Raw genomic sequence first — 8,832 nt, forward strand, 5'->3', positions numbered from 1 at the left:
CAAAGGGCCTTGGGATGCAATCATTAAGGAAGTTAGCAGCCAATCTCCCATTGTCTATGGGAGGGGCGCTGCCTGAACTAGAATAGCAGATGGAGTGACTCCATCAAAGAAGCCATAGGCCGAGTCCCCAGAGCTGTGAGGACAGGACATGTGGACGTCACTCGTTCATAGGGTCGCCAGGAGTCACAGCCCATAGCCGACTCAATAGCACATCACACCTGTGACAGGGTGTGGTCAGCAACTCTTCCTTGTGGGCCAGTGACTGTTTATCCTGAGAACACGTATGGAAGGGGTTGTGTCTGCCTGACTATGTCAAGTTAGGATTTCTTTCTGTCTTCGCAGCCCTCTTGGTGCATGGCCGGTGATGGGCAGCATAGTCTGCTTTCATGTTTCTTCATTAAGAAAGCTCAAATTGTCCTTTTTTCCCCCCCTCTTCTAGCTTTATAGAGAGGTTGTCTGGGTTGGGAGGAGATTTTATTTTTAATTATGTTCCCCCAACACACTGCAGGATAACTGTCCTGTAATCACTGAAAATGTCAAGGTCGTGAAAGGAAAGAAAAGCTGGAGACATGGTGTAAATTGAGGAAAACGCAAAGAGCCGTTAACTGCAGTGTGAGGTTCCAGGCTGGATTCTTTTGAATGGACACATGCTGGGAGCTGTCAAACCTTCAGTGTTCGATGTATTGGGAGTGATTTTCTTCTTCTGGTGGCTTCATTGACGAATGTGTTCGAGTGAAATACTAAAGTATTTATGAGAAATGCACGATTATTTTCAAATGGTTTAGAAAAGTTATTTGAAATATACTTTTCTCTACATATGAGACTGGTTCACAATTGGTATTGGAGGGAGGAGGGTAGACAGATACAAAAGAGATCCTGATATACGCATCGAAAAAGATAAAATTTGTTAAAGTTTCTGCTAGTTGGTTCTTTCTTTAAATAAACACAGTTACTTTTAAAGTTCTATTTTGGATTCCTATATTCCCTCTCTCAAGACAACTATTATGTATCATACCCACATAAGCTTATATAATATATGTTGTTTTGTATTTTAAACCACATAAGTGGTATCATACTTGCCCACACTTTTGCAACGTGTTTCTTTAAGCTAATGTTATTTTGGGATGTATACACTTTCTACATCGTGCTAATATTCATTTCTAACAGTAGCATTACATAAGCCCCCGTTTATCCATTCCTCTGCTGAGAAGCAAGTTGCTTTGATTTTTCCCACTACCCTAAACAATGATGCCTCATTATATAAATTTTAAATATATCTTCTCCCAAGGCGTGGTTTGCATGCTCCCCTTAAGAACTGACATTTGACACACAGGAGATTTCAATTTTAATATTGGCCCATTTGTTGACCCATTTTTAACTGTTTGTCCTGCCATTTTATAAAAAATTATTTTTTGTGTGTTTATGTATTAAGGATATTTTTAGAGGTACTGCGGGGGCTGGGGTGGGAGTAGAATGGACTTTGAAAAAAAGCTTGTCCTGAAAAGTAAGGAATATAAATTAACTCACTAATATACATATATATTTATCTAAACTGTAGGGTCGACAAACTTCTAAAATAAATGCTAGCATAGCATTCCACGTTATGTAAAGAGAAGTTTGAAATTAGTCATTTTCTGTGTTTGAGAAAACGCACTTAGATAGTCAGGCTTACATTATTCGTCTTTCGGCTAATTATGTGGAAAAATGCTTGAGAATCTTACTATCGGAATCTACTTCTAACAGTCATATATTTATTCTTTCATGCACCCATGCAAGCACACATTCATTTAGTCAACAGATATTTGGCCTGTTCATACTTATCCTAGCACCTAGTATCTGCCACAGAGTTCTACTGTGTTTCCCCGAAAATAAGACAGTGTCTTATATTAATTTTTGCCCCCAAAGACACACTAGGTCTTATTTTAAGGGGATGTCTTATTTTTCCATGAAGAAGAATACGGTACACATTTATTGTTAAATGAAGGAAATTTATTACCTGTATACAGTATGGTAGTACGGTAGTTGTCAACACAAACCAGACAAACTGTGAATCCTACAGTATCAAGAATTTACTCATTTATTCAATAACAATCATGTCATCATCTTCTGGAACATCATCATAACAATCCAATTCCCGAATTTCCTGGTGAATTTCTCGTGACTCCATTTCTTTCAGAATCAGCGGACCAAATCTCTCATGTTTAGCAATAGCACTGTCTTTAAATGAGTACTTCTTGTCAAGGTAGCCTGCTCGCAGTGCATTTGCAATGCAACTGTCAGTGATTTTCTCCCATGAATTCTTCACCCAAGTCACAACTTCTTGCAGTTTAGGTTTCACAAAGTTTCCACGCTGATTTCTCTCCATTCTATTTTCAACGTAGTCATTAATTTCCATGCACAAATTGTCTTTGAATGGCTTGTTTATTGCAATATCAAAAGCCTGGAGATAGGCCGTCATTCCTGCGGGAATCATTATCTGATCTATTTTTCTTTCGTGAAGAAATGTCTTCATGTCTTTAGCGCGGTGAGTGCTGGCTGCATCCCAGACTAGCAGACCTCTTTGGCTCCCTCGCATAACAAGTGGCAGCGTTAAATCGACCCACTTCTTTATAACTGCTTGTGTGGCCCAGGCTTTTTCAGTTTCAAGAATAAAAACGCCCAAAACACGTTCAATCTTTTCCTTCTTGCCCTTAGAAATGATTAAAGGTGGGATTTTAGTGCCATCCAGACGAATTGCCAAAATACAGGAAACACGTGCACTTTCGTAAGCAGTGGAGGGAATGTACGCTAAGGAGGCACCCCGCTGTTCAATTGTTGTTTGAGATGATTGGCCCATAAACACTGCAGTTTCATCCATAGCAATCATGTTGGAAAGACTGTATTTAGAGAAGTCAGCATCATCAATAAAGGACTTGAATGCAAGTGCTCGCTTAATAACTTGAGTATCTTCCAACCTAAACAATGTTGTAGATCTTCTTAAAGACAGTTCACTTCACTGAAGGAAATTATCCAGCCAGTGTTGTGATGCTTTGAAGTCTTTGGGGGCTATGTCAAACTGTGGTGCCATTGCAAGGGCAAATTCTTGAATCTGAGCCCTATTCACAACCAAAGCCTTTGCTCTCCTGTCAACAACCCATTCACAGATCAGGTCTTCCAGCTCGGAAAACAATGGTTGCCGACCTGATCCACACTTGCGCTTTTTAGCATTTCCCTTGTCCACTTGTTCAATGAGGTTACCATACTCTGCTCGCCATTTTCGGACCAATCGGATACTCATCATCTTCTCTTTGCAGAAAGCAGTAAGATTTTTGGCCCCAAGAGTCTTCCATGATTCCTTTCTTGTACTCCACAGAGTAGCTTTTTCTTTTTGCACTCATTTCTAGGGGTAAAAAAAAAAGGAATTGGGGTATCAAGGTGGGGGGAGGGGGATCACTCAAAATGACACAGGGGGGATAAAAGGGGAGAGTCAAAATGTCACATGAGAATCAGAGGGGGGATTACCATTTTAGTAACCCCTTTTGATCCTCCTGTGTCATTTTGATTGCCCCCTCTGATCCTCCTGTGTCATTTTAAGAGATCCCCCTCCCCCCCACCCCTGTGCCACTGAACACCTTCACCAGACATCCCCCCTACCCCTTTATCAGACATTTACCCTCTGGGGCCTGCCTGGGGACTGTCACTGGGCTTGCTGGGGCCTGGAACTGGGCTGGAACAGGGTCTGCCACTGACTGAGAACCTTCAGTCATCATGAAGGCGGCCGCGAGCATCAGGTAGTGTCACCAGAGACAGACCAGCACTCACCACCTTTGCCGCGCCCCGTCCGCTCTCTCTCGCCCCGCGCTCACCGCTCACTCTGACCTCTGCTCCGCCTCCACACAGCAGTGACGTCAGGACTCCACTTAACGTCACTGGTTGCTAGACGCCAGTCGGGGCGGCCCTAGTGACCAGTTTACGGTAAATTAATTTTCATTCTGAGACAGAACCTGGGGGCCTTATTTTCGGGGATGCCTTATATTTCACTCAGAAGGAAACCTGTGAGTAGGTCTTATTTTTGGAGGATGTTTTATTTTCGGGAAAATACGGTAGAAGCAAAACAGCGTTTCCAGCCACAGGGATTTTGCATTTTGGTGAGATGACACAGGCCGTAAACAAATGAATCCCCATCTATAAAGTGGTTGGATGATGATGATATGGTGGCTAAGGAGAACAGCAAAGCAGCAGGATGGGAGGGCCGAACTTGGCTATTCTTTCAGGCAAGGCTTCCAAAACCAGAGAAGAAGGTGGAGAGAAGAAGAGGGAAGGCATTCCAGAAGAGGGAAGGGCAAGTACAAAGGCTCTGAGCTCAGCATGCAGCCTGTGAGCGTCCTACCAGGGCGCCTGAGCAAGCACCATCCATTGCAGATGGAGGAGGAGTTCTGCTGACCCCTGCAACTTGCTAATAATAAACACGTAAGAAAATTCATTAGTAAATTACCCTGACTTCTAGGTCCCAGGCCTAAATTCGCTCCTGCGGGGCCATATTGTTTTGAACCTGTGAGCTGCACAAGGATACTCCAGCTGAAGTGTAACTTTCTTAGTCATCTCCAGAGTGGGTGAAATACTAAAACGTGTTGTTAGTACTAAAACACCCACCTTTGCCAGTGAAGGTTTGCGCATTGCCTGGGGGATAAGAGAGCTGGAGGCTGGAGGAACAGTTTTGTGGGTTTTTTGCTTTTTTTTGTGTTTTTTTTTAAGATCTCATTGATTATATCTCAGTCTGTTTTAAATGGCAGTTTATAATATTTAGAAGAAAACAAACAGAATGATGTCAAACTCAGCTCAGGTCACGGCATTGATGGGAAAGAAATTGACAGCGTTCACTTAGAAAACACAGTAACTACTGGCCGGATGAACTCATTACGCTGCCCGCTGACTTGATATTATCAATATAGATTGAATCAAGCTAAGCTGAAATGGAATTTTATTTTAAATGCTTTGTGATTGAAACAATTTGTAGAAAATATGGGCCTTGTTAAGGCAATATCCAATGAATGCTACATGCAATTTCTACAACACTACATATATAGTGACATGTTCAGCTGAAATAATACATTTATGTATTTCTGTCCTTCCAGGATTAGAAGGTATGAACAGAAATGTCAACTGGACCAGTTCTCCATCTTTCATGTTTTTCTTCCCCAAAAATATTCTATCAAGTAGCCAAGGTTCCAAATTGTTGCAAGCAAAATGAGTAATTTTTCAATGAATTTATGTTTACTATCAATCTATCTTCACATTAATATTTATAGGAAGTTTGAGAATCTAACTTCATGCTTTAACTGGCAAACATCTATATTTCCATTTTACAAAAAGAAATTATCAGGTGTGAAATATAACTTATTCTGCATCCAGCTTGCAAAATACAGCATGCATTTCTAATTATAAAGGAAACTAGAAAATAATGTGATAATTTATTTTCCAAATCTAAAGGTTTGTTGTTGTTTTTTTTAAGTACTCTGGTCAGTTTGAATATATAAGCACTTAGGAACCTGGATGAAATAAAGTAATTACTGATACTAATTTATTAACATAATTAAATAACTATCTTAACTATTATACAGAACATCTTATTTAGAAATACACCATTTGTTTTCCTTTGTTACCTTGTATTAAACAATATGATTTTTTAAAAATATATTTTATTAATTTTTTACAGAGAGAAAGGGAGAGGGATAGAGAGTTAGAAACATCGATGAGAGAGAAACATCAATCAGCTGCCTCCTGCACACTCCTTACTGGGTATGTGCCCGCAACCAAGGTACATGCTCTTGACCAGAATCGAACCTGGGACCCTTGAGTCCGCAGGCCAATGCTCTATCCACTGAGCCAAACTGGTCAGGGCAACAATTTAGACTCCTGACTTGCAGTATTGGCATCAAGCACCATAGAGCCAATTTTTGCATCATCTCACACAGTTTTTCAGAGTACGCCCTCTTTCTTTGCTTTCCTCTGCATTTAAAAAAAAATATATATATATATATATACACACACACACACACACACACACACACACACATATATGTGTGTATATATATACAATATATATACACACACACACATATATACACACACATATATAAACACACACACACATATATATCCTATATAATAAAAGCCTAATATGCAAATTGACCAAACGGCAGAATGACCAGCAGAACAACCAGTCACTATGACGCACACTGACCACCAGGGGGCAGATGCTCAATGCAGGAGCTGCCCTCAGCCTGCAGGGCCCAAGCCAGCCACGGTGGGTGCCAGCGGGGGCCCCCCAATCGCCCTGCCGGTCACCCCACAGATCAGCCCTGATTGCCGGCCAGGCGTAGGGACCCTACCCGTGCACGAATTTCGTGCACCATAGCTCTGTTTCCTTATGATACATTCATAAAAGAAATGTAATCCCAAACCCCAGTATCAATTGGAGTAATATCAACACATGTATTTTCCCTCCCCAGAACTTATGTAGGTACTATATGTTTCCTACATACAAATCAGTAATTGCTTTTACCTCATTTTTTTATATTTGTATTGATTTCAGAGAGGAAGGGAGAAGGAGAGAGAGAGAGAAACATCCATGATGAGAGGGAATCATTGATCAGCTGCCTCCTGCACAGCCCCTACTTGGTATTGAGCCCACAATCCTGGCATGTGCCCTGACCTGGAATGGAACTGTGATCTCCTCATTCGTAGGCTGACTGATGCTCAACCACTGAGTCACGCCAGCTGGGCAGTATATTGCTTTTAGAGATGAAACTTTAGAATCCTGTTTATCTGAAAATAGAGACGCCTGCCATTGTCTCTAGGGCTAACTACCAATCCCGGTTAAAGGTTTTTGTCTAATTTCACATCGTTCCCATGAGCTGAGTCTGCCAGTCAGCCCTTTCCCCCTCCTGCCTAAGTGCTTGTCTTTAGTGTCTGTTCCTTCCCTGCCTCCCTCTTCACTGGCACCTTCGCTTCAGTATCAACTCGCTCACAGTTGCAAAAATCTCTCACCCATTCCCAGCCCAGGCTCATATAAAAACAATGCTTTCCATAAGATTCACATTGCCAACATTCATCCCCATAGCAATTCCAACGGGCAGTGAAAGGTTTGTCCTGGTAACGCTGTGTGTGCAGCTCTCGGTGATTGAAGAGCAGGTCATTGATTAATCTGAAGGTACTTTTCAGAGTTTATCCCGACTCATTTTATGAGGCGAGTATTATCCTGATACCAAAAACAGTACCCCAAACAACAGGAACTCATGAATAATAATGTTAATTCAGCCAAATAAAAGTGATTGCTGGCTTGAGAAACAATTTAAAAAATGCAATGTTTCTCTAGTTAAAGGCGATATGACATTTAAATAGAGCACCCACTTCAAAAATCAGAGTGACATAATGGTGGCTTGTTAGTATACGTGTCAGTAATAAAACACTTGTCAAAAGGCTAGACATCAGTATAAATGCAAGCATGCACCTCACACAACCAAGGAAATAAATAAATAACCACCTTAGTTTTCGGCAAGTAAACGCATCACAGCCCCACTGTATCAAGGCTTTGAATAAATGGCATCTTCGAAGACCAGACAAACTCATCGTGAACTTGAAGCAACCCTCCATGGCAAGAGGAAAGCGAGAAAGGGATTTGGAAAGCACTCACCCATCTCCCCTGAAACAATTCAACCTGCAAAGGAAGTTACTAACTCACCCTCCTTCGCTGAGCTCACCCGAGAACCGGGCGGGAGGAACAGCACGGCCTTTAGCTCCCATTGGAGGTTTGCATCTCGAGACTGAAAAATAAGCAACAACACGAAAGCAATTAAAATACAGTTCTTGCCCTAGCTGGTTGGGCTCAGCAGATAGAGCATCGGCCTACAGACTCAAGGGTCCCAGGTTCGATTCCGACCAAGGGCATGGACCTTGGTTGTGGGCACATCCCCAGTAGGGGGTGTGCAGGAGGCAGCTGATCGATGTTTTTCTCTCATCGATGTTTCTAAGTCTCTCTCTCCCTCTCCCTTCCTCTCTGTAAAAAAATCAATAAAATATATTTTAAAAAAAATAAAACAAAATACAGTTCTTGTGACGATTTCCTCTGTTAATTATCTTTACAAAGAATCACTCTTTCAAAGTGACATGCCCTGGCATGAATTACTCTTAAAGGAACAGGAACGTATACAAGCTTGGCAAGGTTTATTTTATTTTACACAAAAAGAGCATTAATCATTAACCAGAGTATTAGCCACAAGACCGACATTATTCTTGGGTTCTATTCAGGAGCCATGGGGCATACATTTATTTTGATGAAATATTAATTCTGTCATAGTTTACAGACTTTTAGACAAATTGTTCCTTCAGACGTAATTACCTCAATAAAATTAATATCTCAAAAAGTAAAATTTAGAGGTTACGAAGGGATATAAAATCTATTTGAAATTGCTTTTACTGTTAGTTTTATAATTTTTATCTTACCCATTAAAAGTGTATTTTATGTTTATTATTACCATTTGCTCATGGAGAGAGAAATTCCCTAAACAGGAGACTCTGTAGGGGAGACATACCATTTTAGTTTTTAAAAACTGGTCACCAGTTGGATTAGGTAAGGTCCTGTAGCAGACCCGCTGCTGTAACAAACAGACCCCAATTGGAAAACCGCTCACGCATAACAGAATCACGCTTTTCCCGTCAGAACATGCGTGTTGCTGAGGAGAGGACTTCTCCCCTCCAGCTAGTGTGTCAGGAATGAACCATTCCCTTCAATCTCATGACTTGGTCCTTTAAACATACAACGTTCACTGATTTTATTTTTCAAAGGGAGGA

This window comes from Plecotus auritus (genome assembly GCF_963455305.1).
Source record: "Plecotus auritus genome assembly, chromosome: 14".
Lineage (NCBI taxonomy): Eukaryota > Metazoa > Chordata > Mammalia > Chiroptera > Vespertilionidae > Plecotus > Plecotus auritus.